This window comes from Zingiber officinale, chromosome 5B, assembly GCF_018446385.1.
Source record: "Zingiber officinale cultivar Zhangliang chromosome 5B, Zo_v1.1, whole genome shotgun sequence".
NCBI lineage: Eukaryota > Viridiplantae > Streptophyta > Magnoliopsida > Zingiberales > Zingiberaceae > Zingiber > Zingiber officinale.
Genome location: NC_055995.1, coordinates 17,635,980 through 17,647,376, shown reverse-complemented (window position 1 = coordinate 17,647,376; position 11,397 = coordinate 17,635,980).

Here is an 11,397-nt window from a genome sequence, read left to right as displayed (position 1 = left end):
TCCTAAGAATTTCCCTCCTCGAGCCCCGAACAAGCACTTTAATGGATTCAACTTTAGTCCATACTGCCGAAGGGTACCGCAAGTTTCTTCTACGTCAGTAATCAAGTTTATGGCAAAGGGAGACATGATGAGTATATCGTTTACATAGACCTCTACATTTTGACCGATCTGCTCTCGGAAAATTTTATCCATCATTCTCTGATAGGTAGCTCCTGCGTTTCTGAGCCCAAAAGGTATGACAGTGTAACAAAAAGTACCGTTTGTTGTGATGAAGCTGACATTCTCCTGATCTTCTACTGCTAGGGGAATTTGGTGATACCCCTGATAAGCATCCAACATGCAGATCCTTCTACAGCCAGCGGCTAAGTCTACCATCTGGTCGATTCTGGGAAGAGGGTAACAATCTTTGGGGTTGGCTCAATTGAGATCCCTGAAGTCAATGCAAACTCTCCACTTGTTGTTAGGCTTTGCTACCATGAATACATTAGAGAGCTAAGAAGAGAATTGTATTTCTCTAATGTGGTCCGCCTTCTTGAGCTGGTCTATTTCAGCTTGGATAATTTTATTTTGATCAACCGAGAAATTCCTCTTCTTTTGCTTGACCGACCGGGCATCAGGCAGAAGATGTAACGTATGCTCTACTACTTCAGGTCTAACCCCTGGTAATTCTTCGGGAGACCAGGCGAAGACATCTCTGTTGCGGGTCAGGCACTGGATCAGCTCCTCTCTAAGCTGGGCGGGCAAATCGCTGGCTATACGGGTGAGACTCTCTGGGCATTCAGGATGCAATTGGACTTCCTCCTAGGGGATGGGTTCCTCTGCTAAGGGGTGAGGTTCTTCTTGAATAGCGTGGATGCCCCTATCATGAGTCTTCTGTGCTTTACGAGCTTCTAATTTAACCATATCCATATAACATCTTCTAGAGACCAGCTGCTCTCCTTTAACCTCCCGACTTGATCCCCTACCAGGAACTTGATTTTTCAGTGAAATGTAGAAACAGCGGCCCGAAATTCGTGTAGCATTGATCTGCCCAGAATGACATTGTAGGACGAGGGGGAATCCACCACTATGAAAGTGCTTCTCCTAGTGCGCACCAATGGTTCGCTGCCCAGGGAAATGGCCAGCCTGATCTGATCCATGGGCTTCACCGCATTATCAGTGAACCCATACAAAGAAGTGGCCACCGGTTGAAACTCGCCGACGTCAATTTGCATCTCCTCAAATGTAGTTCGAAACAACACATTGACAGAACTTCTGGTGTCAACAAAAACTCTAGCCACGAGACTGTTGGATATAACAGCTTTGATGATGAGGGCATCGTCATGGGGCAACTCTACTACTTCGAGGTCTTGCAGTCCGAAGCTGATGACAAGGCCAGCAGCCTGTTCCGGGCTACATCTGACAGCATGAATCTCTAGGCGACTGTTGGAATGTATACTAAAAGCCAAGCTTTTTGTATAAACATTTACTTAGAAATAAGAATCATATTGGTCAAATATCTACATTTATAAGTTAAGTGTAGTTGTTCGATTAATTTATATTGTAGATAACATGGTGTGTGGTGTCACACACAGAAGATCATGTTATCAATTCTTTATAAATTATAAACAGTAGCTCACGACTGAGATGGAAAGGAACAAACCATTGTAATAGTCATAGTGTAATTAGGTATTAGTTTATCTTGACTGATAAATTACACTAGTACACTCTGAGTGTATTGAGCAGGACCATTTAAAGTAAGTTCTTTTTATACTGACTTAATAAAAGAACAAGACCTTAGTTATTATGGAAGTGTGTGCTCTTAATCCTAATATAATAACAAGCACATATATTTAGTATTTATTTCTTTGACTTATCAAAGGGTGAGATTTAGCTCGATAAATCAATAGGCCCGATAAGTTGGGAAATGATATTACTTATAGTGTGTATTATTGATTATAGAAGGAAACTGTGTCCTAGTAATTTAGGTTGATAATGTCCCCAAGAGGAGCTCATAAGGATTGTCATGTTAAACCCTGCAGGTAGACTTAGTCCGATACGATAATAAGGTTGAGTGGTACTACTCTTGGACTAAGATATTAATTAAAGTGAGTTGTCAGTAACTCAATTAATTAGTAGACATCCGACATCTTAAACACAGGAGGATTAACACACTCATGATAAGAAGGAACCCAAAATGTAATTTGGGATTGGTGTGGTAGTTCAATAATAATTCTTTAGCAGAATGAATTATTATTGATAAAATTAAGTTGGGTGTTCGGGGCGAACACGGGAAGCTTAATTTCATCGGGAGACCAAAACCAATTCCTCCTCTCGGTCCCTATCGTAGCCTCTTATTTATAAAGTATTATACCCACCTATACCCACCTTTATACCCATCCTAATGGGGTCGACCAAGCTAGGGGACGACCAAGACCAATAGGATGAGCCAAGTAGGTGGCCGGCCAATGCTTGGAGCCCAAGCATGGTGTGGCCGACCCTAAGAAAATTAAAAGGATTTTTATTTTTAAAATTTTCTTATGTGGATTCAATGGTTTTAAAAGAGAGTTTAAAATTAAAATCTTTCCTTTTATAGCTTTCTACAAAAAATTGAGAAAAGATTTGATATCTTTCCTTATTTGTAGATTGAAAGGAAGATTTTAATTTTGATAAAGACTTTCCTTTTTTGTAACCATGCTCATGATTTAAAAAGAGAGTTTTAAAATTAAATATTTCCTTTTATAAGTTTCTACAAAAGATTAAGAAAAGATTTGATATCTTTCCTTATTTGTAGATTGAAAGGAGATTTTAATTTTAAAGATAACTTTCCTTTTTAGAAATCATCCACATGTTTAAAAGAAAGATTTTAATTTATAAAATTTCCTTTTATAACCAACCATGAAGGGAAAAATTATTAGAGACATTTTAATTTTAAAATTTCTAGAAACAAATAAGGAAGTTTTAATTTTGTGTTTAAAACTTGTCTAATTTGGAGCTCTTAAGGTGGCCGACCATGATAGAGGTTAAAAGAAATTTTTATTGAATTTTCCTTATTAACCAATGACAAGGAAAATAAAGGAAATTTTAATTATAATTAAATTTTCTTATTTGCCAAGACCAAGGCTTATAAAAGAGGGGGTAGGGGTGCCTTCATGGCTAACAACTCTATTCTATTTTTCCTCCCTCTCTTCCTTGGAGGTGGCTGACCATTGTTTCTAGCTCTTCTCCTCTTCTCTTCCTCCTTTGTGGTCGGCGACATCAACACAAGAGGAGTCCTTGGTGGCCGGTTCAAGCTAGGAGAAGAAGGAGAGAAAGGAGGTTTTGTTTCTAACATCCCTTGGAGCTTGGTGGTGGTGGCCGAACCTCTACATCCTTGGAGGAGCTTTGGTGGCCGAAACTTGGTGAAGAAGAAAGAAGGGCTTGAGTGGTTCACATCTCGGTAGATCGTTGCCCACACAACGTCCGAGATAAGAAGAGGAATACGGTATAAGATCAAGATGTTGTTACATACAAAGAAAGGTATAACTAGTAATTATTTCCCGCATCATGCTAGTTTTTCTTTGTATGAATTCCAAACACAAGAGGCATATGATTCTAGAGTTTCGAATTTGTGATTCGAGTTTGTGTTTTTTTTTAAGTTTTTCAAATTTGTGATTCAATTGTTCCTTTTGGTTAAACCTAATGTTATTTTAGGAAATTAAATATTGAATTTCGTTAAGAGGCTTTGTCGAGGCAGTGGTGGATGCTTCCATACCCAAGAAGGCCATGTGCCTCGCCATATTTGACCTGGGAGCCAATTTTTGAAATTAATATTTAATAGAATTTATAACATAGGTGGATTTGGATCAATAGTGTTAAGTTCCGCTTGCGATCCAAGTTTAAACCATTAAGAACAGATAAGTTAAATTTGGAATCAATAATGTTAAGTTCCATTTGCGATTCTGAATTTAATTTCTAAGAACACAATAGGTTGTTAGGAAATGTTCGACACTTGTACAAAATTTTTGTATAGTAGAACCGGTACGATCTTCCTAGGACCAACCAATAGCGACGCTCGTGGGACTTGCGGGCTCTGCCAGAATCTCCATCTGTAGCCCTCTAGAGATCATGCTTATTTCCCAGATAGCTGCATTGCCCCTGTTCTCTGCTTCACTGGCTTCTCCTTGCTCCCCACCATAATCGGTTTGCTGAGTACTTGGCCCCGCCGAGTCTGAGCGGGGTTGACCTCCTTGACCTGCCGCAACACATTGGTCCTCCATCATCTTCTGCACCTGAGGAGCTAGCTCAGGCGGTGGCAAACCCAACTTGGCAGCGCGTCGAGAATCATGAGCAAACTGAAAACAATCATTAGTAGTGTGTGTGTGAGATCAATGGTAAGTATAGTATCGCGGACCCCAAGGGCCAGGCCGGGGAGCATGGATTGCGGCTACCCTCGCCGTTGGGTGGGAATCCTGACCGTGCGGGAAAAAAGGTCTAACTTTTCGAGCGCGAGGGAGTGGTTGAGCTGGCTGCTGAGGTATACGTTTCTCCGACTTGTTAACGGTAGAGGGTGCCTAATCAGCCTTCCTTCGTGCCACTTGAGCCTCCTCCATGTTGATATAGCTGACGACCCTTTCTAACATCCCATCAAAATTATTTGCCGGATCTCAAATGAGATCCCTGAAAAACTCTCCCTCTACCAACCCATGAGAGAAGGGACTCATGAGTATCTCCGAGGTGGCTGTCGGGACATCCTGAGTTACCTGGTTGAAACGCTTAATATAACTCCTTAATGGTTCGGTGGCCCTTGCTTAAGAGCGAAGAGGCAGTGGTCTGTTTTTTGATACTTCCGGCTGTTGGCAAAGTGGCACAAGAAAGCGGTCTTAAACTCCTGGAAGCAGGTGATGGATCCTGGCAGTAACCCATCAAACCATTTTTGCGTTGAGCTGGACAGGGTGTTCAAAAATACCCGACATTTGACAACATCGCTGTACTGGTGTAGTATCGACACGTTCCTAAATTTTCGAAGATGATTTTCAGGGTCTTTACTGCCATCGTATTCTCCTATAGCTGGGGGTCTGTACCCCTTGGGTAACTTTTCTTCTAATACCCTTGAGGAGAAGGGCACTTTTTCATCAGGCTCGGTGTGGAGCTCTTTGCGAAGAACTGGGGTCTTCCCTTTCCTTGAATCTCTAGGAGGAGAGCTCTCCGCCATAGAGACTTGTGGTTTCTCCTTCTTGTTGTTACGGTGTAAAATATCGAAAAAGGGCGAATAACCATAAGGAAATTTTTCAGAAATTTTAGAAATTTTTTGATAATTTTTTGGAGCTCGTATGATGAGTTTAACGGGGCAATTATTGGGTCACGGGAAAGCCTGTTTAGGCTACCCCATTGAATGAGGAAAAATTTTATTTTTATTTTTCTTTTTTCCTCCGTTTTCTCACTCGTGCCCTAAGTTTTCTCTGCCCGACTTTTCTTCTCCCCTCTTCCCTTCTTCTTCCCCCCACTCGATCGCCTTCTCCCCGCATACAAGACCCCTCAGCCAAGCTTGGAAGCCTCGAGCCGATTCCTCCTGATCCCTTTCCTCTACCCGATCTCCACCTCCCTGAGCTCATGACACCGCCGACGCCCTCTCTGCCCAAGTGCCGGCGATGCGAGAACCACCGCGAGCCGAGCCACCCTCCAATCTGTTCATCCCCTTGCGCCAAGCAGCACTGAGCTGTGCCCTAGATCTATCTCTCGTTGTCGCATCTCTGTATGGGGCGATCTCTGACCGAGGGCAGAGAGTCGTACCCTAGCCAGCCCCGACGCCACTGTCGCCACCTTCTCTGATCATCATCCAGTGTCGAGCTTTCTTCCCGATTCAGTGAAATCGTGCCCTACCTCCAGCCATGCGAGTGCAAGGGATGCAGATCCCTCGTCGGCAGCCCGATTTCCCTTCATCCTCCAGCCACATGAGCACAAGGGATACAGATCCATCTCAAGCAACTCGATCACCTTCCTTCATCCTTGCGAGCGCTGTGGTCTTCAATCTGTCACCGGCAGACATGGGCCTATCGCCGACACTACCCGCCCTTCTATTCTCTACACCCCTGAGAATCAGATTAAGGCTAGAAAGTGAAGGCAGTGGGATGCAACAGTAAACCTCTGTTGTCGGCGTGTACCACCATCAGCCACTTGTGGATTTGTGTAAGTTTTTCCCTTGATCACTAAGATTTCAAAACCCTAATTGCCTACTGGTTGGATGCGAAAGCAACACATGGAGATGTTGATTGATTTCTAGGTTTGGTATCAACAGGATTAAGCTGTTGTTGGAGATGAGGGATTTGATCATTATTCATACACTTAGGTGAGCATGTTCAGTGATTTTATTTGGATTCCTATTGAGGATGATCTGTTCTGTACAGATTCTGTATAGGTTATTAGGTTACATCTGGGTTAATCCAATTGGAAATCTTCATCGGAACTAGGATTTGAATTGGCTATTAGGATGATACATTGATGGTAGATCCTTAATTTTGTTTCATATCCTGTTCTTGTAGGAGTCATGCAGAATGTGATTTAGCTATATGCAACATATGTAATTAGATAAGTTACATATGTGATGCAAGACATTGATTCGGGGATTTGATTTAGCTAATTAATTTATATATAATTAGCTAAATCTGTATATCATGTATTACAGGATTCAGATTCAGGACAAGCACTTCGACATAGAGGTTGATTAGCTCGATCTACATTGGAGGTGGGTACCTTAACTTATCTTTTAGATAATGTCATGTTGATATGCTTAGTAGATTTTAACAAGTAGTAATAATTATGTTTATATCTACATCGGTATGTCACTATTTGTTTCCGAGCATGTTTTGTTTGTTACCTGTTTAGCATTCATGCCCCTATTTTTTTTTTATGTTATAGAGGTAGTGACATACCATGCCATGTGATATACCGGACTGGTTAGATACCATACCTGACCTATGTACCTAGATCGATTTATTTGATCCATTTATTTTTTATACACGTTTTATGGAGGTAGATATGATCAGGATTTGTATGCTTAGTGTCATGCACCATCTCACATGATTGCATGCTGTGTGATAGTCGACTCCATTATTGTTGAGCACATCGCCAATTACATGGATCTGCACACACAACCACTCATGGGTTAGTGGGGTTTATTCAGGCAGGGTGTGTTGCAGAAGGTTGCTCTGTTTGACTCCGTTGGTCCGCTCATGGGTAGTGTGACGCAGCGTGGTAGCCGGCAGGGATCCCTCCTCTGGATTGTCTCAGTGAGATGAGAGCATTACGCTCCCCCACTTATGATTTGAGGTAGGAGGATAGATGTACTCCGACAGCATCCCATCCACTTGGTCACTCATCAGGAGCAGTGACGACAGAGTGCACGGTTATCACAGCCCTACCCACTCGGTCTGACCATTGTGTGTGAGATGGGTGACTGACGTAAGGGGTGACCAGGACATGTCATTGGCATCATATGCATGATGCATTTATTGTTTGTGTTTGCTACACTTTGTTTGCTGCATATTGGATGGATGCATTCTATTGACATGCATACAGGATTATGATACTCCTCGGTCTGATGACCTTGCTTTTCCTTATATCCAGGTCCTGGTTAGTACAGATACTCCTTTACCTTACAATTTTTCATTTTCCATATGATATTTATTAAGGAGACTGTACGCATATTTATTACTGATGGTTATTATTTACTATGCATGTCAACTAGGTATCCACTGAGTGTTGGACTCACCCCCGTTATTACTATTTCAGGTTGAGGCTGTCCGGAGATCTCCAGTCACTAGTCCCCCACCACTTCGTGTAGCGATGAATCACACATTTTGTTTTTTTTTTGTTTCTTATTATGTTATTGTCTATGTTTTCAGACTTGTATCTTTTGGCACTTGGATCTTGTATGATCCCTTGTTATCGATGGGATTTTCATTTGGATGTATGCTGGAGTTTTGAGTTTTATGGGTGTAGTTGAGTAGGATATCAGATTTGTGTTTTATGGGTGTAGTTGAGTAGGATTTTTGAGATGATTTTCCTTATTGTTGCATTAATTTAGTTTTACTATTAAACTGCGTGGGTGTTTCCTTATTTTTATTGTTATTGTTCCGGCCGTGTTGGCCGAGGTATCTGGATGGTTGTAGGAAACTTCATATTGTCACCCGTACAGGGGAGATGTTGCCGAAATTTCTTCTGGCAGGGACTACCTGGGGCGTGGCATATGACTGCTACGATCTTGTTGATAATACCCCAGGTCAGGTTCCCTATAGAAGGCATGAGGAAACTCCTCGAGTTGCTTTCTTTTCGAACCTCGATCAGAGATATGGGTTGGCTCTTTAAAGGCTTCAGGCATCTTGTGTGGTCGAGAAGTAGTGGTTTGCTTTTCAAAATCTGCCCACCTCTTAGCTTCCTTGAATAGTTCATACTCTCCGACTGTCATGGTTACGTTGATCTTGCCGAAATCCTCCATCCTCACGTTCCAGAACAGGTAAGTGTGTTCCCACAGATGGCACCAAATTGATCCCGTCCGGAATTTGAGTCAGATGGAGGCTGGCAGTGCTGTCGCTAGCGTTGACGAAAAGTAACGGAGACTTTCCACGAGGATAATGTTGCAAGGGCAAGTTCTACGGGTTGCTGACAGGGGGTGATGATGAGGGTCAAGAAGCGGGAGTTACCTGCGAACACTCAGACAAGCACCCTCCACGTTAGGGACCAAGAACTAGGGGAAAAGTCCCCGGAGCAGGTCCTCCGACACTCAAGTCAGGTACTTTTTCCCCAGAAGAACAGTAAAGTTACATAAAGTAAAAGATAGATGCGAAAAGGTGAGAGAGTGTACCTGCGTAAGGGAGAGGGCACCCCTTTTTATATGTATTAGTTAGAGCCTTAGAGCCAATCATTTGATGATTGTTGTATGGACTCGTTGTATCATATTCTTGTATATAAATAAAGGCATTTGTTTTTTGGTTATTATACTTACTTGTATTGGTGCCAAATAACTAAGTATAATAGCGTCCTTGAGTAGAAAGTTCTTACCTATATCAATCGATTGGTTAAATCGATAGTGAGATGATATAGGGAACACTACTCTTAATCATTCCTAGTCAAGTATTAACATTCAGGGACAATGTTAATGCGACGAGACTAGCATGTAGGTCAACTCGATGACTTGATCTCACAAGTCATGGATATGGAGATATCAAGTTGACACATGGGTATGCATTGGAGAATGTATACTGAATGACCCGCCATGAGAAAGTATCATGGATCGTTATGTGAGTGTTATATACTTTCTCATGTGGCTATTAGTATGACTACTAGTCCTTGGACCTGAAGTCGCCCTGGTTCCCTACATAAGGAGTTACGTACACGTCACCCGTAACTGGGTGGACTATAAAGGCGATTACTGGGTATGTAACAAATTATGCGGAGGGATGTGAGTGATGTAGATGGGATCTATCCCTCCTATATGACGGGAGTGTCATCGATATTCTTGATAGAGTGAGACCACTAAGTGCATGGCCATGCCCAAATGTGTCAATATGAGATATTGAACTCATTTGATTGAGTGAGTCTACTTGGGATTCAAGATTTAGATTGATTAGAGGATGACATGGTCTATGCCTCACATTGATCAATCTAGATGTCAAGGATAGAAGGACACTTGTCATATATTGTGAGGAGTCACAATTAGTAGTCACAAGGTGATGTTGGATCTCAACATTCTTGTAACTTGGGTAGTAATGATGTATTGCTAGATACCGCTCATTACTTATGTTTCTAAATGAGTTTAGGAGCATTGCCAATGTTACAAGAACCTATAGGGTCACACACAAAGGGCAATTAGATGGAGATTAGGTTCATTTGATGAACTTAAAGGATTAGGTTCATGTGATGAACCAAATTGGATTAAGACTAATCCAAATTGAGCTAATTGAGTTGGACTCAATTTGGTTCATGTGTTAAGTGAGTCTAATTTGGACTTAGACTCATTTAATTAATTTAATTCAATGAATAGAGATTCATTAAATTAAAATTGACTTGAACCAATGGTTAGATTAGATCAACCAAGGGAGAGAAGTGGTCAAGTTTAACTTGACTTGAGAGGAAGATGAAGGGTCAAGTTTGACTTGACCATTTGCCACCTCATTGGTGAGTTGGCAAAGAGTGGGCCAATGATGATGCTCCACATCATCATGTTTGCTTAAGTGGGATGCCACCTCATGGGAGTTACCAAGAGTTGTGACTCTTGGTATCCCATGGAGGTTACAAACCTCATGAAGTGGCCGACCACTTTTAGTGTGGAATGAGTTGTTTTCATTCAAGTGAATTCATTTTCTTCTTCTTCCTCTCAAGGTTTCTTCTCTCCCTCTCCTCTCCATTGCCGAGACCTTGCATGAGTGCTAGCACACTCTAAGGTTTCTTCTCCATCTCTTGCTTGTGTGGATACACATAGAGGAGTATCTACTTTGATACTCTTGAGATCCGGCGAACCTTGGACGAGCGGGATTACGCGAAGGGCTTCGCATCAAGGGTAACCTCTTTTCTTTTGTAGATCTACTGTAGATCTAGGAGTAGAAAACATGTATATGAAAATTTTAAACTTCGCACGGATCCGGTGGCATGGGGATTTCAGGGTTTCCGCAACGCAAAAAGTGATTTTTGCGGCCCGAAAAACCCAACAGTGGTATCAAAGCCACGTGCGAAGCGTATACATGTTTTAATTTGTATTTTTATGAAAATTATAGATCTGTGAATTTCTGTAAAGTTACTATTTATAAAGATTTTATGGGTATTTTTCTCGTAGAAGCGAAGCACAAGTGTTTAGACACTTGTAGGCTTCGACTACCGAGAAAATATTTCCGAAACGGCAAGGTTTCGCCCCAAATCGTTTTGGGACAGCGGACTAAGGCGCTGTAGGATCGCTTAGGAACACTCGCGATGGTTATATCGCGGGTAGGGGTGCTGCCCCTGACCCCGCAATGGGCTTCGTTCCGCGATTGCGCCCGAAAATCGCTAAACGGGACCGCTCGGAAATTTTTACTCATAAAATTCTAAAAAATTGTAGAAAAATTACAAAAATTTATAGATATTACATAATTTAGAATTATGTATTATTTTGTGATGGCTATGGCCCAAAAGACCCAATTAGATTGGAAATTTTGTGTTGTAATTCATATTATGGCCTGTGTGTCATTTTCTGTGATGTGCGTGTTGTATATGATACGCGACTTGCGAGTCGTGCCTTTCCTATTTTTATATTCCTATTGTAAATAGTTTAGACTCGAATATAACTAGAGTTTCACCTTTGTAATGTATAAAATGGAGCGATGGAAGGTCCACTCGAGACGAAATTACGTGGAGTACACGAGCAACACAAGGTGGTCAAAGGAAGGAGCTTGAGAAGCTGTTGAC